Here is a 27,825-nt window from a genome sequence, read left to right as displayed (position 1 = left end):
TAACATGCTCAAAACAATTATCCTCATTTTCAGCATTTAACAAAATTATTTTAACAACCCCATTTCTGTTCATACACAAATGCAAATCATACACCATGATTTTCCAGTAGTGATTCTCCACCCCAAGCATGGTGGGCTTTCAGGATGTGAGCGAGTAGGGGAGGCATTAGGTCTGTGCTTCCTCTGCTCTCTGCTTCCACCACACTGACACCTCTCTGACCCATGCAAGTTTCTTCTTTCTCTACTTCCTTTCTAAGGTATATGAATTATTTTTCAGTTTATTTTCATTGTGCTGAACAACATTTTTCCTTGGAGAATTCACCAATCAACCAGAATCTCTGGACTGACCATGACTGTGTTTGCTTTTACATTCTCTCCCATGACATTTTTCTGTTCTTTTTGAGCACCTCAGACTAGAAAGTTTCTGTTTTCCTATTTAACTCCACAGTTTTAGAACCAGAGTTTATCTTATGTTCCAACTTGTGCAGTTTTGGATTCCACGGGACTTATCAGAACCTCACACAGAGAAGGACCATTTGAATCTGACACTTACAAAATTGATATTCTAGGATCCCTGAGATGAGCAGGCCAAACAGGACCTCCATAGATGTTAAAACAGACACATACAAACTGTTGCCTTTTTAATGCTCTGTTTGCAGCATCCGAAACAGCATCTGTCACATAGTCAATTCTAAATAAACACTTCCTAAGTCAATATTCATTTAGCCAATGTTGACTAAGATCTTCTCTGTTTCAGGCACTGTAGTATATAGGTTCAATTGTGATACAAAGAATACAGGGGCTTATCACCATTGTGCAGATGGAAATATAACAGCTGTTATAAAGGAATGATAACGCTACAGAAACTGTTTAGAGATATCATATAGACTTTCCCAGATACGGAGATATTTGTCCAAAATGTGAAGGTTGAATAGGAGTTCACAAGATGGGATGGCGCTGGGAAAGGCAGCCTAAGCACATCGAACACAATTGAGAGTTTATAGGGTGTTATCTCGGAGAAGGCAATGGCACCCCACTCCAGTACTCTTGCCTGGAAAATCCCATGGACGGAGGAGCCTGGTGGGCTGCAGTCCATGGGGTCGCTAAGAGTTGGACACGACTGAGCGACTTCACTTTCACTTGTCACTTTCATGCATTGGAGAAGGAAATGGCAACCCACTCCAGTGTTCTTGCCTGGAGAATCCCAGGGATGGGGGAGCCTGGTGGGCTGGCATCTCTGGGGTTGCACAGAGTCGGACAGGACTGAAGCGACTTAGCAGCAGCAGCAGCAGCAGGGTGTTATCTGGGGCTTCCCTGGTGGCTCAGATGGTAAAGAATACACCTGCAATGCAGGAGACCTTGGTTGGATCTCTGGGTTGGGGAGATCCCCTGGAGGAGGGCATGGTAACCCACTGCAATATTCTTGCCTGGAGAATCCCATCAACAAAGGAGCCAGTGGGCAACAGTCCATAGAGGCACAAAGAGTTGGACACAACTAAAGCAACTTAGCATGCACAGGGTGTTATCTAGAACATGGTGTATAAATTGTATCATCTTGAAGGAAAACCTAATCCAACATAATTTCTGTGATAAAACAGTAGAATAAAAAGTAGATTTTTAAACAGCTTGATAATCCCACGTCAGTAAAGTCTAAATATCACTAATTGGCTGGCAGTATTTGGGCTGATTATTGGGCATTGTGGAAGGCTTGGACTGCCCAGAATAGGTTTTCATTGTCTCCATGAGAACTCCAGTTTTGGCTCATGGCATCTAGTTGCCATGGTTGCTATTTCAAGTGCCTTTTAGGGGCTACAATATCCTCACTTGTCATTTTAGCAGAAATCTGGCCAGATGGCCATGTCAGGGTTTCTGAGAGTTGTGGGGAATACAATGGAAAGACAGAATATTGTGTTGCAGCTATACACAAGAATGAATGGACTCTGATTAGTAGCATTTATAATAACAGCAAAGGAGCATATACAATGACTTGGATATTAAAGAGTATGCCAGTTTTTGTACCTAGAACTGCAGTTTCAGGGGAAATCTGCTCAGACCTTTTCAGCATCAAAATGCACCTGAGAATTCTGATTAAGGATAACCAGTTTACAATTTAAATATTATATTAAATGAGACAATCATATTAATCTAATATTTAACTATAGTGTTTTTATTAAAAATTAAAGAGGACTTTGGGAGCATAGAATATTTAATTGCTATCATTAATATTAAAAGTTATCTCTATGGCTCTGTGACATGTATGATTGATTTAATGTTCACAATTTTATCAACTTGATATGGTACCCCATTTGACATATATTTAAAAAAAATGCCTAATGTTGAAGTGAAAGTAAGGAAAATGTTATTTGCTTAGTCATGCCCGACTTTTTATGACCCCATGGACTGTAGCCCACCAGGCTCCTCTGTCTGTGAGCTCTCTGGGCAAGAATATTGGAGTGGGTTGCCTTTTCCTTCTTCAGGGGTTCTTCCCAACCCTAGAATCAAACTTGGATCTTTTGCATTGCAGGCAGATTCTTTGCCATCTGAGTCACCAGGGAAGCTATTTGAAACAGATTTTTAAAAATATGATATTTAACATATATTTTTAAAAAATGTCTGAGGTTACCTATCAGGAAATGACAAAACCTAAATACTGCATTCTTTTAATTTTCAAGTAAACTGTTTTATGCATTATTCCATAAAGTTTTATCAACTGGAGTGAAATTTGAAATGTCCTTAATTAAGGTTATAAATTATTAAGGAAGAAATATTGTTTATGCTTTATTTGAGATTACTGATGCTTACTCCAATGCTCAATTATCATCCTTCTCTAACTTATTTATTTCTATAATTGGTAAAAAGAGCTATACAAAATGTCATTTTGGAGCTAGTAAAATATTCAGATTTAAATATCTATTTTGATTGTTTTCACAGCAATAGGTACTTCCAGTAGCAATTTGTGGACATTGCATAGTATTTAATAGACTTGCTGCTTGAAATAAAACAAAAGAAAAAGTACAACTTCAGGGGGAAAAAAAAAGAAATGGGAGATGTATTTGGCATTGTTAGCAGCAGTCAAGATCATAAAACCTTATGGTGTAATTGAAATAATAGTTTCAGGTAGTTAAAAAAACTTCAGCCTGCTAAACAAACATCTCAAGATAGTTACTGAGCCTGACAAAATAATTGTCTTCTTAGTCATGAAGTACATGTTTTAAAATTTAACCATAGGCCCAGAACTGAAGTAAACATTGTTATGAGCAAATCACTATTAATGCCAAGCATTTGCAAACTATGTGCTCTGCGTGGAAAGAGCTATTCATAGATGCTCATATCATGGTTGAGTTCATGTACATCTCTCTGCTCTGCATACTTCTCCCGCTTCTACCCTAGCACAGATGGAATTAGCATATGCCTTAAATTGAAGAAAAAATTTAAACATCCATTAATTATTGTTAAATTTTTCATTATGCTTAAAGCCACTGGAATGGAAAGATTGGAAGTGAAACTAATCCTAAGGTTGAAAGCCATGACTGCTTTATTATCTCTAGAAGTTCATGAGAATTTTAAGAAAAAATGGAGTCTGTTCTCTTGTGAGTATGCATAGAAGCAATGATTCCAACCTTCTGTTTCACCATTTACAAATTTATGTTAACTTCATTCAATTGTATTTAATTATGATTTTTAAAATGTTTGGGTGTTTATGAAAGACACAATTATTTCTCATTAAAAAAACCCTGTTATTTTTCTAAACCTGAGCATTACAAATTATTTTAATTTTATAAGAATTTATTGGTTTAAAAATAGTAAATGACATACTATGAAGATAGACACCACTTAAATATTTAAAATAGTAACAGAATACAATATCTCTTTTCATAATTCCTCATACTTTTGACACTTTTGAAATTTACCTAAACCCTATGCTCCTTGAAAATTATGATGATTTAGAAACTTTTACCATTTTGAGTTCAAGGAAATGGTTTACTGCAAAGAACCATCTTCCCCCAGGTGAATTAGATAAGTGTTGAGGATGATATACTTGTTTACCTATGACAAGGCCAGGCCCAGACCCTCAAGTTTCCCATTCTTTGTTTCTTAAGTTTCTAGCTGAACTGTGTTATTGACGGATCCATCTAGATATAATTCCCTCCTGCCTTAACTTGACCAAAATTTAGTTAGGTTTCTCTCTTCCTCAGAGACCCCCGAACCTGCCTTTGCCCCTGAAAACAAGCCTTGAAACAGAAAACCTCCTTTAGTGGCCCCCCATGAGAATCATCTGGCTGCAGAGATAAGCTTCCCTGATTACAAGTCATACCACCTGCTTATCCCACTCCTCCCACTTGGTTTTTCTAGCCTTGTTTGCTGCTGCTACTGCTGCTAAGTCACTTCAGTTGTATCCGACTCTGTGTGACCCCATAGACGCAGCCCACCAGACTCCCCGGTCCCTGGGATTCTCAAGGCAAGAACACTGGAGTGGGTTGCCATTTCCTTCTCCAGTGCATGAAAGTGAAACGTGAAAGGAAAGTCGCTTAGTTGTGTCCGACTCTTAGCGACCCCATGGACTGCAGCTTACCAGGCTCCTCCTTCCATGGGATTTTCCAGGCAAGAGTACTGGAGTGGGGTGCCATTGCCTTCTCCGTCTAGCCTTATTTACTCCTCCCTATAAAGAAGAAGCCAGTTCTTTCTGACCGTGGAGACTTCTGCAGGTCTGCTGGTCCTCTTATAATGGTAGATTTGAAAGAAAAATCACTTTCTCCAGTTTTGTTTGGTTTGGTATTTTTTCTGGTGTTGAGACTTGGATTGAGAACTGACTGCCCTTGGGTCCTCACTGTCTTCTCACAGGTATTTATGCCAGCTTCTTGGACCCTTTGTGCCTGTTCCTGCTTCGGAAAATCGGGGTTTGTGGTGGTGAGTCACATTTCCAATTCAGTACTCTGGGTGTCTTATTTGTAGAAAAGCATAAAGAATTGTGTGCTTTGAGTCTTTCAAGCAAAGAAGCTTTTTCTGGGCTCTTCTGACGCCTGTTCTGTTTTTCCTGTGTTCCTATAATGAGAGTTGAGTAAGGGTGTTGTCTCAGCTCTTGGATTAAGGATTGGGTTTGGGGATGAGGGGTGAGCTGCTTTGGCTCCTGAGATGGGGATTCTACGAAGTTTGAAAGGAGTTTCTCTCTAGCTCCTTCAAGATATTATTTCTGACTTAATTATCTAACACCATGAGTTAATTTGGTCTCTTGGCACCCTCCAAATACTTTCATCACCATTATAGCCCTAATTCAATTCAATATATTCAAAGAGAGCAACATTTTATTAAAAGTCATTAGGAACTTCCTCCACCTCTTGGTAACTTGGCATATCTTCAGACTGATCCATCAAGACCTCTCTTAACAGTCATCTCTACTCCTGCTTTCTCCTTTTCACATTTCACACTTTGACCTTCCCTTGAAATCTTAATTCACTTCCTTCAAAACCCTACTGCTTTCTCTACCCAGTCTATCCACACTTCCAGACTTTTTTTCTGGGTCCCTCAACTCATAAAAGGTACTCAAGTGTCATGCCCCCTCCCTATCATATAAGCTTTTGAAATGCTTGGGAACCTCAAAAGGACTTACCTGTGGCATAAAAAGCTAATTAGAAACATGCTGAATTTTTTATCCTCGTAGAAAGACTTTGAAATTTCCCAAGCTGTTGCTTTTCTCTTCACAGTTCTTCACCCAAAATTGAACCCACAGACTTAATAAGATTATACATCAAGGCAAAAGGAATCTTAAAGATATCCTCCAGTACTGGGGTGGACACTATAGCCCCCATATTGCCTAAGTCACCTTAACTTATCCCATCTGCTTAAAAACACAATCGATAAAAATGAATGGGTGGAGCAGAGAAGGAAGCTGGAGCCTTTATGTAAAACAGTGAGATTAGTTTTTCTGTTTATGCTTGACCCATGGCTAAAACTAAAAACTTGAAATTATACTAAAAAAATTGAAAGACTCTTTGTTTATATCTGGATGTTTATAAATGTGCATCTATCTATATATGTACAAATGTATATTATACATGAATATTTTATTACCCTCAAATGGTACTACCAAACTATTTTATGTAATTTTTTTTAATTAAAGGAGGGATATGTTTATTGGCTTAGTGATAAACACATAATGAGATCTTTCTGTGATTCCCCGAGAATAAGAAAACTAAACTCCAATAGTATCAAAAGTGTTTTGTAAAAACTAACTGGAATGTATCAGCTATTTAATTTTTTGCCTCTTATTTTAATAGTACATATAGGATATATATATTCTGAATCTGTTGATGAATATGTTCATTTTTTTTACCAAATTAAGAGATTGTACTATAATGGCTATAAAAACTTGTAAAGAAAATACTGTGTGTGAAGGTTCATAATTATCTACCTGAATAGTTTTCTCTGTGAAATAGAAGTTACTGCAGTTATAAGTTGTAATCAACATATGTAAATCAGATGTGGGGAAAAACAATGGCAGAAAGGGACTGCTTTAGTATGCAAGAGGTAGAGAATATGTGCCTGTTAAGGAAAACAGTAGTTTTGTCCTAAAGTAAAATGACTGCTTGTTCCAAGATGTATATAGAAACTTGTACAAAATTTGCAGAAAGAGAATTTTATTTCAGTTGGCTAAAGTTTCATTGGTTTCTTTATAAAAATACCTTTAGTTCAAATATTATACTGTTTCAAAACCGAAATTTGTTTTTCTATTTTAATTTCCTTTATGAATCAGCATGGCTTCTAAATTCTCTCTGAAACTGTTCTTTATTTCATAGTGTGATTAATTCTCTATATTAAACTAAATATGAAGGAAAAAAGAAACCAGCTAACCAGCATTGCTTAGAAAGGTATGTAAAATAAAATTAAGGATTTTATGTACATGAAAAAAATAAAATGAAAATTTCTTGGATTACTGATATGTTCTTAAGAGTTTTAAAAAAGTTTTTTCTTTACTTTCTGAGTAACCTGCCTAGAAGGCAGAAATTCTGTGTCTTATTGGGATCATTCATTCTGCTTTATGTTGACTTTACCATGGTCTTGATTATTAAAGAGAGCCATGTCTTTTTACCTTAAAAAGAACTGAGATTCTTTACATCATATACCACCTATGTTTACTTTTAAAATCTTTATGGATCCTTTGATTAATAGCCATGTATTTTCTCACTAATCTATGATCCTCTTTAATCAAGTGTTCAGATTTCCTTACAACTTTTGAGATGTTTGCCTTCCGCAAACAAATTCTAAATGATGCATTTTTGCACCTAAAACTGTGTTTGAGATTTTCCAGAGGCCCCCTGGAAGTTAATAAAAGAATTGTTCCTTCATCTTGTAGAAGAGGTACTACAAACAATTTAGATATCTGACATGCTGTGAGTTGAATGAGCATGTTCTCAAATCAGAAGTGGTGCTTAGCATTCCCTGTGTTAGATAGTTGTACGATAAAATGGTGCGTTTCAGAAAGCATATGACCTCTATATAGAGATTATCAATGCCTCGGTGTCTATGCATTTCTGTGTGTCAGTCTTTGTGCTGCCTTTGCCTCATATTAGACAATAAAATTCATATTTTCAGTGTTTTTAATAACTCAGTTTTACTCCTTTAATTTGAATTCATGTTTTAGATGAATGTTTTAGATCAGTGGTTTTCAACTTGGAAGTTACATTTTTTATCTCTGGAGTTTTGTTAACATACAGATGTTTAGGACCTATTACTGACTTAATCTCTATTCTTGAAAGTGTTGACATTTTTACATAGTCTAACCATACATGTTTATGGTACATTAAATCTCAGAATTAGTATAAATTTGAAGATATTTCTCTATAGAGAATATTTCATCCATATTTATAAATTATATTCTCAACTTATCTTTGAAAATAGAGTTCATTATGTTATGGATATTTTAACCCTTTTTTGGATTGCCTTTATTATGTTTTGAATGCCTCAAAAGTGTCTTTGTCAGTTACATTATTTTTAGAATTTAATCTCATCAGATATTCTACTTCTGAAAATTATCAGTGATAAGTGAACCATATAAATTTTTAGTTTGTCATTTATAGAAGGATTTTTGTTTTACTCTGGTAACTGAAAGTGCTTGCAAATCAGAAACAGGCCAGAATGTTACATGTTAAAGGATGACTGTCTCAGAGTTCTGTGGAAAAGGACTATGCTGGGGACTCCGGGACTTCTGTGCTCAGGTTCTGATGGCATTGCTTTACATGCCTTCAAGATTATACCATTGGATTGAGTCAAGATTTCTGGAATGCTAGCAGAGAGCAGATGGATTCATGAGATTGCTAACCTGCTACTGAATATAATAAAAATTAATTACATAGGACTGAATTAAGTAATGAAGATGATTTTTAAAGTATTGCTATTTAGTGTTTTGTTTTCTGAATATAAGAAACCATTTCTCTTTTCTCTTACATTATATATACTCATGACAAATTTAGACAATGCCTTTGGAAATAGAAAGTCAATATTTACTTCTTTATCCCTGTTCAACCATCCAGAATTCAGAAACTCTTATTGAATATTATTTTCATGCCAGTAGTTATTTGTTAGGGTTAAATGAGAATTTATATTCTTCATTAACTAGAGATAACTAGAAGCATTGGTTATATAGACTGTGCTTTTACTGGAATGTCATTTGAGAACAATGAGCAGATCATTTTCGGGTAATGATGTTTTTTGTTTGTTTAAATGGAGCTAGTGCTTACAGAGCCCTTTTGGGAAAACTGACTAGGCATCTAGCTTACAGGGTTCCCAAGTGTTACAGGTAAAATAAGGAAGATAACTTCCTGGATATTTCTGAGACCTAGGGAAAGGAAGAATTCACCCAAATTTATCAATATTGTAGGTGAAAACTGACTGCACATTCTTAGCTTGGCTTCCTAACCTTGAGACTTTTAAAAGTTTGATTTGATATTTCTTATGAAAACTTCCAGCAAAGCAAACTTTAAAAGGCTTATACAGGTATACCTCATTTTATTGTGCTTTGCTGATGTTGTGTTGCTTTTTACATATTGAATGTACGTGTTGATCCTGTATTGAACAAGCCTGTCAGTGTCATTTTTCTAACTGCATTTGCTCACTTTGTGGCTGTGTCGTATTTTGGTAATTATACTATTTCAAACTTTTTCATTATCACTGTAATTGTAACAGTGATCAATGATCTTAGTTGTTAATATTACAAAAATATTCTGACTTTTAAAAGCTCTTCACAATGGTTGGCATTTTTAAGGAATTTATTTTAATTAGAGGTTAATTACCTTACAATATTGTGGTGGTTTTTGTCATACATTGACATAAATCAGCCACGGGGGAATAAAGTATTTTTGATTAAGGTAGGCACATTGTCAGAGAAAGCAATGGCAACCCACTCCAGTACTTTTGCCTGGAAAATCCCATGGATGGAAGAGCCTGGTAGGCTGCAGTCCATTGGGTCGGAAGAGTCAGACACAACTGAGCGACTTCACTTTCACTTTTCACTTTTGTGCATTGGAGAAGGAAATGGCAACCCACTCCAGTGTTCTTGCCTGGAGAATCCCAGGGACAGGGGAGCCTGGTGGGCTGCCGTCTATGGGGTCGCACAGAGTCAGACATGACTGAAGGGACTTAGCAGGAGCAGGCACATTGGGTTTTAGACAGAAGTCAATTGCATCAGATCAGATCAGTTGCTCAGTCGTGTCCGACTCTTTGCGACCCCATGAATCACAGCACACCAGGCCTCCCTGTCCATCACCAACTTCCGGAGTTCACTCAGACTCATGTCCATCCAGTCAGTGATGCCATCCAGCCATCTCATCCTCTGTCGTCCCCTTCTCCTCTTGCCTCCAATCCCTCCCAGCGTCAGAGTCTTTTCCAATGAGTCAACTCTTCACATGAGGTGGCCAAAGTACTGGAGTTTCAGCTTTAGCATCATTCCTTCCAAAGAAATCCCAGGGCTGATCTCCTTCAGAATGGACTGGTTGGATCTCCTTGCAGTCCATGGGACTCTCAAGAGTCTCCTCCAACACCACAGATCAAAAGCATCAATTCTTCGGTGCTCAGCCTTCTTCACAGTCCAACTCTCACATCCATACATGACCACAGGAAAAACCATAGCCTTGACTAGATGGACCTTTGTTGGCAAAGTAATGTCTCTGCTTTTGAATATGCTATCTAAGTTGGTCATAACTTTCCTTCCAAGGAGTAAGCGTCTCTTAATTTCATGGCTGCAGTCACCATCTGTAGTGATTTTGGAGCCCAGAAAAATAAAGTCTGACACTGTTTCCACTGTTTCCCCATCTATTTCCCATGAAGCGGTGGGACCGGATGCCATGATCTTCGTTTTCTGAATGTTGAGCTTTAAGCCAAGTTTTCACTCTTCACTTTCACTTTCATCAAGAGGCTTTTGCATACTAGACTACAAAATGGTGTAACCATAACATTTATATGCACTGGGAAACCAAAACACTCATGTGACTTGCCTTTTGGAATATTCACTATATTGTGGTTGTCTGGAACAGAATTGTCAATATCTCTGAAGTATGCCTTTGTAGGAAATTACCATTCTTACTGGACCTATGTAAATGATAAATCCAAATTTAGTGAGACTGGCCTTATTTTGTGATCAAGAGGAATCTTTCCTTGAGATTATCTTTGATCCAAGGAAAGAATGGGTGTCTGTAGAGAGAAATTTCGCTAGAAAATTACGGCGTGTCTTCCTGTGTTATACCCTGAGCCCTGTTTATTGTCTTGGGCTGTTTTTGCTATTACTCATAAATTACAGGCAATTTATAGATAGGCAGAGGTTTTTTTTTTTCTTGTAGAAATTCAAATGGCTATTTCTCTTACTTGAAAATACCCATTTTGTTACCTACATGTAAATTTGTTTGGATTCTGTTGCCTTGTACCATTGGTAGCTCTCGTCAAATTTGTACTTCTTCCAGTGCTTTCAATAGCTGCCTACTATTCTCTAAACAAATATTTCTAATATTCTGCCCTCATTCCTGATTCATCACAGCTAAAAATCTGACTGCCTATGTCCTTAATGGTCCCTCCAGAGCATCACCTGACAGCAAAGAAAAACTTCACATCTGTCCAGGCTTAATACCTTCCCATCTCACTCCTCACACCTTTATCTTCTTTGCCTTCTTTTCTCCTTATATTAAAGAACTCTCTCTGATTTAGCAGGCTTCTGCAGATCTTATAGTTGAAGCATTCTCCCTGTTATACTAGTCTTTTTGAATTAAGTCCCTTCTTGTGTAAGTCTGAATTTATTTTTTATCTGATGCTCTTCCATGATATTTCTTTTACCTAAAATTGCCTTTTCTTTGACTCTCCCTTAGTTGAAATCCTCCTCATATGTGCAGTTGAAATCAAAAGGCATATCATCCATGAAGCCTTCTCTGGTCTCCCTGTCAGAATTAATTGCAAGTTATTGTATTGGAACTTGCATTTATCACTTGATTGCTCCCTCTGTATAAGAATTATTTACCAGATTTTGTGCCAAATTAATTCATAAAAAATCAGGGAAACTGTATTAGTCACTTTATTTTTTTATCATCCTTCAAAAAGGACAAAGTCAAAGTGTATTTTCCCATATATTGATATAATCCTGGATTATAAGCTTTTATGACCCCAAAGGTAGGGAGGTGGTTTAGATACACTTGAGGCACAGTATAATTATTTATGATATTATATTTGAAAAAATACTTTTCTACCAAAGAAGTATTTAGTGATTATACAGCAATATTATCATTTCTCCTACAGGTGCTCTTTCTCTTTATGTAAATGTGTTCAAGTTATTTTATCTTTGAGCATGTACACATTAGTTTTAAATATGAATATACAATTTTAATTATTTGATTTCCTGCCAAAATTTTTTGACATAGTCTAGTAAATATATCAATACAGAATAGGTGATTTTTAACTATGAACCACTTTGTATCTGTAAATGTTTCTTGGTCCCTCCATACTCATTTATATTATGTGTCAGGAAATGAGAATATGGAAATAAGCAACTAGCTTAGAATAAGTTCTCATCTATAATAATCATTTCCTAAAATCTGTTGTGGAAAAACTGCTTATTCCCTCCCCTTGTGTTTCTTACACTTGCTGATCAGTTTGTTTCCTTTTTGTGACTTCATCACCATGCCAAGGTGTGAGAATTGTTTCAGATTTTAGTTGGTTTTGGAGAAGAAAATAGCGACCCACTCCAGTACTCTTGCCTGGAAAATCCCATGGACGGAGCAGCCTGGTAGGCTGCAGTCCATGGGGTTGGAAGAGTCCGACACGACTGAGCGACTTCACTTTCACTTTTCACTTTCGTGCATTGGAGAAGGTAGTCCATGAGGTCGCAAGGGTCCAACATGACTAAGCGACTAAACTTAGTTTGTTTTGCTGTTAGAACGATCCTTAATATCTCAGTTACCAAGCAACAAAATCCCTCCCTTGTTCCTATATGGTTGGGTATCCATTTTCTAAAGGAATGCAGTAGTTGGCAGTGGTAGTGTTAAAGGGAGAAGTTGCAAAATAAAGCAGTCTTTTGTTACATCAAGTTTAGGCATAGTCCCACCTGGAGAAGGGAATGGCAACTCACTCCAGTATTGTTGCCTGGAGAATCCCATGGACAGAGAAGTCTGGTGAACTACAGTCCATGGGATTGAAAAGAGTCAGACATGACTGAATAACTAATACTTTCATTATCACAGTCCCAACACCAAGGATATCTGACTTAGATTTCAGGATATATTAGCTAGTGTTCAGACAACTAGCTGTAGTAAAGAGACCTCAAGCCACAGTAGCAAAAACAATGGAGAAGTTTATTCATCTTTCACATAAAAGAACAGAATAGTATATCCAGAGTTAGTTGGGAGACTCACATCTCTACGTTAACTATTTAATAGACAACTATTTTGTACCATCTCCAGTCCACTGCATATAGAGGGAGAGTAGGGGAAAAGACAGATACCTTCCTCTGAAGCCATGTCCTCGAGGTGGACATCACTTCTCATATCCTTTGGTGAGAAAATAAATACTTACATGTATAATAAGCAGCAAAAGAGGCTGACAGTTGTTGTGTCTCACTATGCCCAGCTCTGTTATTAAAGAGAAGGACAAATATTAGTAGGAAATTATGTATATCTGTACCTAAAGCCAAAACTATCAGACAGTAAGCCTATAGTTATTTAAATTAGCATGGAGCAGGTATGCCTACAAATAATCTATGAATTTTCAGCACCCATTCAGCCTAGGATCCATAGGAAAATGATGTAGGGGAAGAGAAGGTAAAATGTACAATAGAGAACACCTTGATCTTCTTTGGTCTGATGATTTGACTCTTCAGGAGGGCCTGGGGAGATATTTAGAGCAGCCTAAATTATTTAACCTGGAAGAAGGAGAGTTAACACACACACACACGATAGAGCAAGCTCATTAGATTTCTAGTTTTAAAGTTCCATTTCTGATGAGAGCTATGGGCTTCCATCAGCCTCTAGAGATTTAACACTTTAAATTGAAACTAGATTATTTGGGTATTACTTAATATATTAAGATAAAACTGTGATAAGCTTGAGTAAAGAAATTTTGTTCAAGTTTGCAAAAAAATCCATCAGAAAGATGGAGAGAAAAATTGTAAGAAAATAAGGGAGAAAATCACCTTCTAATTATTGTTTAAAATGAGTATAATTTTCAAAGTCTTAAGAACTGTTCTATTAACATTGTGACTGTGTTTGAGGAATAATCTTTCCTTTGGTCTTACTGTCACTCTATTATAATGAACTTAATCATATCTTTAAAACTTTAATTTCAGTATATTAAGTGTTAGAATTTTTTTTCAAAATATGGCTAAACCAAACTTTTATTTATTTAATTAAAGGCAAAATTATAGTCAATTATTCTTTTTAACATGACTCACCACTTATCTAATAGAATATTTCTTTTTATGATTATGTCAATAAAATGTCAAGACAATTCATTTGGTTGGAGATAAAATAAGCTTTCAGAAGTTACTGAAAGATTATGAACAAAATGTTTAACTTTCTGCAAATTTTGAAGTACTTTGCAGTATGTATAAAGATATTCTTAGTTTTTTAGAACTTGAAATATTAGGCAAATGAATTAGCAGGCTTCTGATACCTGAAAAATGGTAACTATGACATTCTTTTGGGTTTCTCTCATGTAATCCACTCTAGAAAAATTACAAAGCAATAGATGAGCATAGATTGAAGGATTAATACTGAAAAATGAGACTTCTGTGAGTTCAAAGGCTAACATGAAGTGGGATGTGAATAAGTGTCAGTGTGTGTGTGAGTGTGTATAAGTGTGTGTATTTGTGTATATGTGTGTATCTACTACTGTGGGCAGGAATCCCTTAGAAGAAATGGAGTAGCCATCATGGTCAACAAAAGAGTCCAAAATGCAGTACTTGGATGCAATCTCAAAAACGACAGAATGATCTCTGTTAGTTTCCAAGGCAAACCATTAAATACCACAGTAACCCAAGCCTACACCCAACCAGTAATGCTGAAGAAGCTGAATTTGAATGGTTCTATGAAGACCTACTGGAGAAGGCAATGGCACCCCACTCCAGTACTCTTGCCTGGAAAATCCCATGGACGGAGGAGCCTGGTAGGCTGCAGTCCATGGAGTCGTGAAGAGTCAGACACAACTGAGCAACTTCACTTTCACTTCTCACTTTCATGCATTGGAGAAGGAAATGGCAACCCACTCCAGTGTTCTTGCCTGGAGAATCCCAGGGATGGGGGAGCCTGGTGGGCTGCCATCTCTGGGGTCACACAGAGTCGGACACGACTGAAGTGACTTAGCAGCAGTAGCATGAAGACCTACAAGACCTTTTAGAACTAACACTCAAAATAGATGTCCTTTTCATTATAGGGGACTGGAATGCAAAAGTAGGAAGTCAAGAAACACCTGGAGTAACACGCAAATTTGGCCTTGGAGTACGGAATGAAGCAGGGCAAAGGCTAATAGAGTTTTGCCAAGAGAACACATAGGTCATAACAAACACTCTCTTCCAACAACACAAGAGAAGACTCTACACATGGACATCACCAGATGGTCAACACTGAAATCAGATTGACTATATTCTTTGCAGCCAAAGATGGAGAAGCTTTATACAGTCAGCAAAAACAAGACCAGGAGCTGACTGTGGCTCAGATCATGAACTCCTTATTGCCAAATTCAGACTTAAATTGAAGAAAGTGGGGAAAACCACTAGACCATTCAGGTATGGCCTAAATCAAATCCCTTATGATTATACAGTGGAAGTGAGAAATAGATTTAAGGGACTAGATCTGATAGAGTGCCTGATGAACCATGGACAGAGGTTCATGACATTGTACAGGAGGCAGGGATCAAGACCATTCCCATGGAAAAGAGATGCAAAAAAGCAGTTCAGAGGACAGAGGATGAGATGGCTGGATGGCATCACCAGCTCGATGGACATGAGTTTGAGTGAACTCCAGGAGTTGGTGATGGACAGGGAGGCCTGATGTGCTGTGATTCATGGGTTCGCAAAGGGTCGGACACTACTGAGTAACTGAACTGAAGTGATGTGTGTGTGAGGGAGAGAGGAAAAGGGGTCAGGGCAACCAGAGGGCTAATGACATGCAGGTTAACAACGTCATGGAAGAAATGTGAAATCCAGCAGGAGACTAAAACGGGAGAGAGTTTTAAAATTCTGATCTTAGAACCACATTATCTTGGCAATTCCAGTGATGCCCATCATCACAGAACTCTGCAGTTGTGTCCTAAGAATAAGCCCGATGGTCTGAATTGCTAGTGGAACAAGTGTTGGAAAACAGAGGGGACGTTCATTGCTCCATGTCTGCCTTCTCCGAATCTGAAGGAGTGATGATATGCTACTTAAATACAAAGTTGTTGTTGTTTTTTTTTTTCTGAATTCTTTTTCTAAGTAATTTTTCTTACATAATGCTAAGTCACTTCAGTCGTGTCCGACTCTGTGTGACCCCATAGACGGCAGCCTACCAGGGTCCCCTGTCCCTGGGATTCTCCAGGCAAGAACACTGGAGTGGGGTGCCATTTCCTTCTCCAATGCATGAAAGTGAAAAGTGAAAGTGAAGTCGCTCAGTCGTGTCTGACTCCAAGATTGCTAATTATCTTCTAGAATCTATTCAGACTTTCTTCCCTGTAATAATAGAGCCACCTGAGAAGTAGCAGGGCACAATTCTGACCAAATAGATACTGTGTTTCCTGGCTTCCTTGAAACTGGATATGTCCATGTGATAGAGTTCTGGTGAATGGAATATAAGAGGAAATTGTCTTTACAATGTATAGCTTCTGTTTTTATAAAGAAAAATGCCCTCTTTATGTCCCCATTTCTTGCCAGCATAAACATGACAACACATGTAGGAGTTAACTTGGACCTAGGATCACTTTTTTTACTTAGACTTTGAGTGACTTTGTGGTTAAGAAATATCTTTGCTAGCTCTCGATGACTCCCATTTGACTATTAAGTGAAAAAGAAGCTCACTTCTCCTGTAGAAATTATTGTAACCTTGGTTCTCTTTGATTCAGAAACTTAACCTGGACCTGGTAATTCAGGATATAAGGAGAAAATGAGTACAAAAAGAGAGGTTATAGGCAGAATTATAAGATGGGGCATTGGTCAAAGGTAGGTTCCTGAGATTCTAGAACCTGGGGCTTACCCCTCTCTATCTCTTAGTTTACCAGGAAGGACTCAACTAGGACCTCCCTCCTAAATTGCAATTACCAAAAAGGTTAGGTGTTACCACTAGGGGAATATGAACTCACAGGAAAAAATAATATCCAAGAAGTAAACCCACTATAAATAAACATAACAAATATAACAAGTGATGCTGAATTTTTGGAAGAAGCAGGATAAGAATTTAATTATAATAAATTTTATAAATGTTTGTTTATCGAAGGATATTCACAATTAAACAGAAAAGGTAAAGTTGGTATTTTGCTAACGATAGATAAGATAAAATGCCGCTTAGAAACAGTTAAGAGTGAGGTGAACTCAAAAATCATTGAGAAAAATTTAAAGACAACAAGATAAATGCTAAGAAATTGGAGGAATATAAATAGAATTGCCATTATTTAGACATAGAATACCAAGAGGAGAGCAACTATTTGAGAAATAACGATAATAAACTTAATGTAATAAACTTGAACATCCTGTAGTAAATCAACTTACAGAATGCCAAACTCTCTAGTTAAAGGAAACTATAGAATAAGCACATTATATAAAAATTTAAGTTTGTCAGATAAAGAGCAAATTCTAGGAACTTCTGGATTATGAGGATGTTTTCACATTTTGCAGAAAAAGGGAAAAAGATAAAGGTAACTGTTTACTCTAAAAAGTTAGTACAATCTCAAACCAGATAGACATACAAAAAACATTATAGATATGTTTCTCTTATGAATACAAATGAGAAACACCCAGATAAAACAATACTTAATTGAACCCAACAGTGTAATAAAGCTAATCCATCAAATCATATGAGTTATCATACCCCAAATCTTTGCCAATTCAATATTAAAATGTTGACATTATAGTTTACCATTCATAAAGGAGAAATCACATATATCAGTTGTAAATAAAGCATTTGATCAAGATCAATACTTTAAAAACAATGACATAAAGAAGGAAACTTTCCTAATATGGCAAAAGTTATGTACCAATGCCTATAAAGACACATTTCATTTAAGAACAAGAAGAGAGAGATTCTCGTTAGCATAGATGTTCTTTAACTTAGTACTGGATGTCTTATAGGAGGATGGAAGGGAGGAAGGGAGAAAGAGATGACAGAAATGTGGAGAGATAAAGGTACAAGATACAAAAAGTAGAGTGCAAGGTTAGCCAGGTTTAGATTGAAGTGTTAGATTGAAGTGTCATTATTTGCAAGTGATATAATCATCTACATAGAAAAACCAATGGCATCAAAAGCCACTGGAACTAAGAAGGCAGTTGAATAGCTGTTTATACAGAAGTCTGATGTCTGGAGTCAGGATCAGCTAAGGGAGCATGATGAAGCAAGCCATTTCTGAAATGAAAATATTTTATAGGGCAATACTAGAAAATAATTAACTTGAAGTTAGTTCACTTCCGTATCCACATGAGGAAGGCGTGTCGGGGAGAATGTTGAGTGCAATACCAGAGGCGTTTTTCCTCAGGTGGTTCAAGTGTGTGTTGGGAATTTTTCAGAGTTCTTTTGACCAGGTTTTATGGCCATCTAGAAGATGCCAATTTCTATAACATCCCATATAAAATCATCTTATAAAGAGTAGTCTCTGAAACTGAAAAACCGTGACCCATATGACTATTGATATCAGTGTTGAAAGCAAGACTTTGGTTGATCAGGATATGAGGAGCCCAAGACTCATGACCTCATTGATCCAATACTGTGGAGGCTCAAAGAAGAAAAGGGCAGCTTCTAGGTGTTTAAACTCAAGTAAACTCAGGGTCAGGAGACGGGAAATTTTTTTCTTTCTTTTAGATGCAGGACTTAAGTCCTTGAAAATCTCATTCATAATTTTCCCATGTAGGTTCCTGAAATACAGCATAGGTTGAATTCAAAGTCCCATCAGTTTTCCTGTATAAAAATAGACATTGTTTGTTACAGAGTGGGGTTCCAAATTTCCAGTGAGTGGACCCACTTTGGCATAATTGAAGAAAGTTTATTCTAAGCTGACTTTCTGTGCCTAATCAAACTAGGAACTATGAAATTCATGTGCTACAATATATTTCAAGTAGTGACTCACTTAGAAACTACTAAATGATATATAAAATAAAAGAAGTTTTTTAAATTGTACCTCTGTGCCTAATTCTACTCATTAAAAGCATTTGTACCCATAATATTAATGAGAACACATCTATAGGATAATATTTTATTCTAAAATCTATACCTTTAATTACATAAGCTATAATTTGACTTAAATTTCAAAATTTATTTCAGATGTTAAAATGACATATTAACACAGGGATATGTGAGTAATAAAGTAAGCATCCAAAATGTCAAGTTAATATAAATGCTTCATTAATTAATCGAAAGAAATGGGAGAATGAGTTCTTAAATCAGAGCTTTTTACTTGTTGTATGCAGTTACAATAAAACAAATGGAAGTAATAAGAGTATTTCATAAATAAACTATAATTCAACCAAATGTTTCCTAGTTTAGAGGCAAGAGCATTGGTTGGGAATTAGAACTGCAGAAATATATCTCAGAAACTGTTAAATTTTACACAAATGCACACACTCCATTTTTCAAGCATTAACTCTTTAACCCTTTAATCTCCTTTCCAGCAGTACACACTAAAGTGTCCATTTCAAACATTTCCACCTGTGTCATGTCCATGCTGAAAATTCTTCAATAACTTTGTTATTCCTAAGATGACAACCAAAATCCTTTCTAGAGACAGCAAGGTTTTCATGACCTGAATTCTGCTTACCTATTTAGACGCGTCTCTCACTGATTTCCCTTTTCTAAGTGCTGCTCTGTTACTTCACTTCCTCCAGTATTGTAAGTCTCACTCTCCACTGGACTGGACACTTTCCTGAAAAATTTCTTCCTCCTCAAGTTTGGTAGCCTCTTCTTAGTTTTTATTTTCTCTGAAAAAAGCCTTCCCTGAACTTTCAAACTAATTTCTATTTCTTTATTGTATGTTCTCTTAGCATCATATTTTTATAGCGCTTGTTTTATCTCTCTGATGTTTGATAGTCTGTCTCCAATGACACTGAGTTCTGTGACTGTAGAATCCTGTCTTTGTTGTTATTGTTGAACATAAGCTCAGTGTCCATTGTTAAACCTGTATATAGTTGGTACTCATTTAATGTTATTTTTCCTTAGAAAAATGAATTCTAGTATTTCCAGTTTTTGTCTTTACAAATGCACATCACCTTTGTAAAAAATTATAATGTATGTGGGTGAGATTTGCTAATGTGGTGTCTCATGAAAATGTTATGCCCTGATATTATTCTCTTATGTTCTGCCTACCACCTCCATAGCTCTTAGAAAAGGCTAAGCCCAACTATAGTTGTTACTCAGGTTGTTTTTGTTTTAATTCACAAATGCAACTTAAAAATTAAAAACTGATCTCTCAATGCAATTTAATGAGATTATCTTGTGGGACGAATCTAAAACAAGAACCCACTGATGCAGCGACCATGCATAGAAGAGAAAGTAAATGAATTCATCCTTTTCAAAATGAAATAGCAATGTAGTTGAGACAAATGTTTGAGTTCTTACTGTATTCTTCACATCGAGGGTACAGTGGTAAAGACAATTTGTGTCAGATACAGAATTTAGCTTACTCTCATAAGCTAAATTTTATGCGGGGTCTTATAGTAGAATTACAACTCATACTAAAATGTTCAGCAAATTGGTGAAGGAAAGACTCTTTAGATGGAATTAAATATGAATTGCAAATATAAATAGTATGCACAGTACCTTGTAAACAGTGGTTTATGAAATGCCTTTATGTTTGTAGAAATAATAAATGAAGTTAAGAAATACAAAGATCAAAGCAAAGATAATCTGTATCATGAATACCTTGGAAATTAGGATGGCCAGAATGAGAACAAAGAACATGGGCACCAAGCAGAGAAATTGTAAGATAATTTATATACTCAGATATCTTTTATATTTATATATAAATATATAAGATAATTTATAAGATTTATAAGATATTTATATTTATAAGATAAATATAATAAGATAATTTATATACTCAGATTCTTTCTGACCCTATGGACTGTAGCCTGCCAGGATCTTCTGTCCATGGGTTTTCCCAAGCAAGAAGACTGGAGTGGGTTCCCATTCCCTTCTCCTAGGGATTTTCTGATGCAGGGATTGAATCTGAGTCTCCCATGTTGCAGGCAGGTTCTTTACCATCTGAGCCACAAGGTATAGGAAAAAGCTTTAACATTAATAAGACATCAGTTGGAGAATGAAAGAATATTGGAAATTAAGTTAAACTGTTAATTACTTGAAATATTTAAGATTTCACCATCAATAGAGGGTCTCTCATAATTCCTCAGATCTGAATGGATGCTAACAAATAAAAACTTTCATTAATAATTTAAAGTTAATAATTTGTATACATATAATTCTAACACAATCAGTCAATTAGCTATGCAAGTAATTTTAGGCAAAATCTAAGAAAGTATTAAGAATTACCCTCAAAAAGCTGCATATAGGAAGTCAGTTTCAAAACACTTTTTAACTTCTATGCATGTAGAATTAAAATGAAGACAGATTTGAGAGGGGATGATCAGTAAAATTATTTAAGAGTACTTGTGTTTCTTTCATGGTTCTTAGTTACACATAACAGAATCCCCTTTAGCTGATTTAAACACATCTGGATTTTGTAGGATGGTAGTTATTTTAAAATTTTTCTGGGAAGCTACAGACCAAATTTCTATGCCATATAGTCAGGAACCAGATGACCCAGGAGAAACACTATACACCATTTTCAAAAATGTTAAAGGCTTCCCTGGTGGCTCACCCATAAAAGAATCCACCTGCAATGTGTTAGCCATAGGATACATGGGTTCCATCCCTGGGTTGGGAACATCCCCTGGAGGAGTAAATGGCAACCCACTCCAGTATTCTTGCTTGGAGAATCCCATGGACAGAGGAGCCTAGAGGGCTACCATTTATAGGATTGCAAAGTTAGACACAACTGAAGCAGGCATGCAAAGATGCTAAAGAGGCCATGTGCTAGACACCAGTTACCATGATTCTACTACAGCTGCCACTCTGACAAGATCTGTTCTGAGAGCAGATGCCTCTTCATATTGTTCTACTTTGTTGAAATTTGGTAACATATATGCATGCTAGCTCCATGTAAACGTAGAAAATTTAGCATGTAACTTTGCATAATTTACATGACAAGCAGATAGGCTAGAAGGATTTGGGATGAGTATGGAAAGAGACTGTTTTATTTTCTATAACTTGTCATTGTATGGTTCTGTTCCTCAGGACCCAGCATTACAAGAAATGAATCCAATATGAAATACACTGTGAAGGGTATTAAAAAACATCTCCAGAGTTGGGACCCTAAAGTAAATGATACAAATTAGAGGTTGCCCAAGCAGGCCCATGAAGAGTAAGCTTTTCTTGTAGTTTCTCTTGATGCCTGTAGAAAATAGGGACATGAAGTGTGGGGCAGTATATAGTGTAAAATTGGTGTATTTAAATAATGAATGATTTTAGTGAGCTCAGTATACAAAATGTCAGTACTTTTAAATAAAAAAAAAATTAGCTTATAAACACAAGAGGAATAGAGTGTTAAATGTTCAAGATTTTGATTAAAGAACAATCTGCAAATAAGTGGGTCTCAAGGAGATGATGAAGACAAAGCTATCAAGATTTTTATTACCTAACTGGGGTTTTTCATTAGCATGAATCAACAGTCTATTTAGAATGAAAGCCTGGGAAGGTGATAATTCAGGAAGATACAAGAGACATGGTGTTTACAAATTCGGTTGGTATAAACCAATTTCAATTTAAGGTGGGAGAGGCAAATATTGATTGTGTTTGAGTGGGAAATCAACTGAACAGGTGCTAGAGATCAATCAAGGTAAATGCTTACCATGGAGTTGGCTAGCTTGTTAATTATGTATCAGTGGATAATAGAATAAGTCAAGTGACTTTAATGTGTATAAGGATGTTCTAGAAAGGCTAGTTTGCAACCCTAAAGTTCCTTGGAGTCTTGCTGTTGTTTCCTGAGCCCAACATGAGTCATAACTCTAAGTTATTCTAGTAGTAGCCTATAAATAGCCTCTGATACCAGAGGACAACTTTGTAAACCTGTAATTATCATAATTATATGCAAATGGATTCATTCATTTAAAAAATAATGACTCACATTCTAGGTACTGTAGTATCAGTTCAGTTCAGTTGCTCAGTCGTGTCTGACTCTTCGCAACCCCATGAATCGCAGCACTCCGGGCCTCCCTGTCCATCACCAACTCCCAGAGCTCACTCAGACTCACGTACATTGAGTCAGTGATGCCATCCAGCCATCTCATCCTCTGTCATCCCCTTCTCCTCTTGCCCCCAATCACTCCCAGCATCAGAGTCTTTTTCAGTGAGTCAACTCTTCACATGAGGTGGCCAAAGTACTGGAGTTTCAGCTTCAGCATCATTCCCTCCAAAGAAATCCCAGGGCTGATCTCCTTCAGAATGGACTGGTTGGATCTCCTTGCAGTCCAAGGGACTCTCAAGAGTCTTCTCCAACACCACAGTTCAAAAGCATCAATTCTTCAGCGCTCAGCCTTCTTCACAGTCCAACTCTCACATCCATACATGACCACAGGAAAAACCATAGCCTTGACTAGACAGACCTTTGTTGGCAAAGTAATGTCTCTGCTTTTGAATATGCTATCTAGGTTGGTCATAACTTGCCTTCCAAGGATTAAGTGTCTTTTAATTTCATGGATGCATTGACCATCTGCAGTGATTTTGGAGCCCAGAAAAATAAAGTCTGACACTGTTTCCACTGTTTCCCCATCTATTTCCCATGAAGTGATGGGACCGGATGCCATGATCTTCGTTTTCTGAATGTTGAGCTTTAAGCCAATTTTTTCACTCTCCACTTTCACTTTCATCAAGAGACTTTTTAGTTCCTCTTCACTTTCTGCCATAAGGGTGGTGTCATCTGCATATCTGAGATTATTGATATTTCTCCCGGCAATCCTGATTCCAGCTTGTGTTTCTTCCAGTCCAGCGTTTCTCATGATGTACTCTGCATATAAGTTAAATAAGCAGGGTGACAATATACAGCCTTGATGAACTCCTTTTCCTATTTGGAACCAGTCTGTTGTTCCATGTCCAGTTCTAACTGTTGCTTCCTAACCTGCATATAGGTTTCTGAAAAGGCAGGTCAGGTGGTCTGGTATTCCCATCTCTTTCAGAATTTTCCACAGTTTATTGTGATCCACACAGTCAAAGGCTTTGGCATAGTCAATAAAGCAGAAATAGATGTTTTTCTGGAACTCTCTTGCTTTTTTGATGATCCAGTGGATGTTGGCAATTTGGTCTCTGGTTCCTCTGCCTTTTCTAAAACCAACTTGAACATCAGGAAGTTCACGGTTCACATATTGCTGGAGCCTGGCTTGGATAATAGTAAACAATTTCCCTGCTCTCCTGGAAGAACAGAACAAGGAGACTGACAAACACATAAACAAAAATACACAATGTCAAATAGCAGTATCTGCTATAAAGAAAAGTGAGACAGGGCACCAGGAGCAGACTGGGGGGCATGGAGACTGGTATTGCATATATGGCTTTCAGGACACACCTTTCTGCTCAAGGATCACTGGGGTAGAGACCTGAAAGATGTGACAGAATAAGACACATCAGTGTCTGAGGGAACTGGATTTTCTACGGAAAATAAAGCAAAGAACCTGAGAAGGAAGCATGCTTCTCATGGGCCAGTATAATCAAGGATGCTTGTGTGGCTAGAGCACAGTGTGGAAGATGAAGTAAAGTAAAACCTAGCAGGTGATCAAATTAAGATCTCAGGGGCCATATTAAAGGCCTTAAATTTTCTTAGTGTAATGGAAATATTTAAAAATTGAACATGTTATAACATTAAAAATCTTTTACATTTTAAATAAGCAGATTCCTTAAACAATATTATATTCTTGAGGGGCAGACTAAGATCCATTTCTTTAGGATCTTATTCCTACATGTTTGATATATAATAAGTATATAAAATTATAATGATTTAAGATTTTATAACAATGAATTAAATTTATTAAATAGAGTATAAGGTATTATTTATCTTAATTTTAAAAAAATGACATCTTAAATATAATAATGGTGTTTGATCTTGCTGCTATGAAATAGGGGAAATTTCTGTAGAACTTAAAAAATTTTTAACTAACTGCCACATTTTACATTGATTTAATGACTTTTAATAGCATGAAAAATTGTGGCAAATAGTGGCCATATGGTAAAAATAAATACAATATGCTCATGTACACATATTATAATAAAGAATTTGAATGGAGATCAATGCAGCAACAAAAATATATATCATGTCACTCAGGATTGGATGGAACCAAATTGATTTTTACTGAAAATACACTGACTGTGAGAATACAGTTTTGAAACAGCTTTTAGTTTTGGCAGTATGTCCTATTTGCAACTTGAGCCCACTAACTGTATTCTGTCCTCTTTTTCGTTGTGAAATTTTGCCTTTTTCAGGAAATAATTGCCCATCAAATTGGAATGTGCATTGACTCATTGACATTCCCTACCATTTATAGTACACTTTCATTAATTTGCTATGAGCCAAAGGACAATTTTTTAGGCAGTCATTTACTAAAAACTAACATAAGTACACAAAAGTGCAAAAATCTTATTTAAAGGCTTAATGCATTTTTTTGTAAAATGAACCTACCCATGTAACCACCACCCAGATAAAGACAGAATGGTGGCAGTTAAGTACATGTCTGGACTTTGTAAAGAAGTACTCATGTCTGGAGTTTTTAAGGAAGTGCTGTGCATCAAAGTAGTCTCCGATAATCATAGAACTGAAAAGGACAGCATTGGTACCAGTACTTAGCTATCTATCTAAAACCACTTTAGAGAGCATACCACTAAAGTGCAAGCAAGCAAATAAAGTATCCAAGTTCTTTGGAGTTTCATGGGAGTGGTGAAAATACTTTTAATAAAAAATTATGATAAAACATATCTAAAAGAAAAGATTTTTGAGAAGAATAAACAAAACTCTGTGTTATTCACATTACTACCTCACTACATATGATAGGGATTATTGTTAATGTAACTTTTCTACTTTAGTAAAGTACCTGTGAAGCTCACTCACTCTTCCACATAGGGAAATTAGTGAATTTCAGGGGAGATGTGGGAGTTTATTGTGCTTTGCATCATGTTATTGTTGAGATTGGGTTTCCTGGTGGCTCAGATAATGAAGTGTCCATGTGCAGTGCAGGAGACCCAGGTTCAATCCTTGAGGTGGGAAGATCCCCTGGAGAAGGGAATGGCAATTCACTCCAGTATTCTTGCCTGGAGAATTCCATGGACAGAGGAGCCTGGTGGGCTACAGTCATAGGATAGCAAAGAGTCAGGCAGGACTGAGCTACTAACACTTTTGCATTCTTGAGATGAGGTTTCTGAAACCAGACTTATGGATCATCTATTCTTTAAAGTATTAGGTTATGAGTTCCCAAAGTTAAAGATGTTTTACTGGTGTAGAATAGTCAAACCTGTTTTCAGTGGAAAACAGATATCTGCTGGAGACAGGAGGCTTAAATATTGTATAGATTAAGGTTAAATATGAATAAACTTTTGCTTGTAGCCTTCAAAAGCAAGCAGGAAGAATACTATATGGAGTAACTGTAGAAACTGGCCAAATAATAAAACGTAAGCACAGTGAGTTTCGTGGTTCTTTCTAAAAGAGAAACTGAACAATTTCCTCTAAGAAATGGTCAAGGCTAAATAACCAGCCATGAAAAATTGATGCTTTTGAACTGTGGTGTTGGAGAAGACTCTTGAGAGTCCCATGGACTGCAAGGAGATCCATCCAGTCCATTCTAAAGGAGATCAGTCCTGGCTGTTCTTTGGAAGGAATGATGCTAAAGCTGAAACTCCAATACTTTGGCCACCTCATGCGAAGAGTTGACTCATTGGAAAAGACTCTGATGCTGGGAGGGATTGGGGGTAGGAGGAAAAGGGAACAACAGAGGATGAGATAGCTGGATGGCATCACCAACTCGATGGATGTGAGTTTGAATGAACTCTGGGAATTGGTGATGGACAGGGAGGCCTGGTGTGCTGCGATTCATGGGGTCGCAAAGAGTTGGACATGACTGAGCAACTGAACTGAACTGAAATAACCAGATCTCATCTTTGTACTTTCTTGGTACCCTTACCTGCTTGACATTCTCTGCATCAATTTCCCTGATCAATCCTTCTATTCCTTTGTCTTCTTCACTCAGATTTAACACTCAATATTTATCAAACTCTTCACAGTAATTTTCACAGTATCCAATAAGGTAGATATATTGAGTATTCCATTATACTGATAATAAAACTGAAGCACAGAGTGTGGAAATAACCTATGGAAGATTAAATAGCTTGCTTGGTGGAAAGTTAAAGTTGCTCAGTCATGTCCAACTCTCTATGACCGCATGGACTATAGGGTCCATGGAATTCTCCAGGTCAGAATACTGGAATGGGTAGCCTGTCCCTTCTCCAGTGGATCTTCCCAACTCAGGGATTGAACTAGGGTCTCCTGCATTGCAGGCAGATTCTTTACCAGTTAAGGGATCCCCAACAGGGAATCCCTGTGTGGTGGGATGGGATTCAAATAATCCAGCTGGTCTCAAAAGCCTGAATGCTTAACTGCCACACTGCATTACATCTCCACCTGCTGAATTAATATTTCCATCTGGATGTCTGTAGAAGCATAAACTAAAGATGTCCAATGCTGAACTCCTGTCAGTCTCAAATAATCTTTTTTTTTTTTTTCTAATCTCAATAGATGACAATTCCTCTCTAGAAGAAAAAGAAATCTGAAATCTTCAAATTTCTACCCTGAATACTTCATAGTTACCAATCCAACAAGTTTTACTGGTTTTAGAGTAATGTCCCTGCTTACGTTTTAAAATTATTTCTAACAATCATTAAAGTCTAAGATCATTTATATGGTCTGCAAGTACATAATGACATTAGACAATATCCCTGATTTGGGATTCTCTGTCAACTTAAGGGTCCTGGTGAATATGTTATAGAGACCCCTGTCACCAATCTTAAAGTAAAAACTGACCAAATAGCACTAAATGTG

The 27,825-nt window shown here is 36.8% G+C and overlaps 1 long non-coding RNA gene across 20 annotated transcripts in view; it reads left to right on the top strand.

Annotated features, from left to right (window-relative positions):
* Window positions 1–4,036: 4,036 nt before the first annotated feature.
* The window catches only part of LOC147355130 (uncharacterized), a 487,872-nt gene continuing 464,083 nt past the window's right edge, over window positions 4,037–27,825 (top strand). For 2 of the 20 annotated variants that reach the window (XR_015144244.1, XR_015144238.1), the window contains exons 1-3: window positions 4,041–4,459; window positions 4,843–4,908; window positions 6,795–6,866. This is a non-coding gene — a long non-coding RNA (uncharacterized LOC147355130). Of the gene's footprint in view, window positions 4,729–4,842; window positions 4,909–6,794; window positions 6,867–27,825 lie in introns of all 20 variants that reach the window. The other 18 variants (XR_015144236.1, XR_015144252.1, XR_015144250.1 and 15 more) reach the window with 16 other exon arrangements.

The sequence above is a fragment of the Bos grunniens genome, chromosome 17, assembly GCF_055505025.1.
Source record: "Bos grunniens cultivar Pamir isolate PY7600 chromosome 17, Bosgru_T2T1.0, whole genome shotgun sequence".
NCBI lineage: Eukaryota > Metazoa > Chordata > Mammalia > Artiodactyla > Bovidae > Bos > Bos grunniens.
Note: the sequence above shows the minus strand (reverse complement) of the source record. Positions and strands in the feature narration are given on the sequence as shown.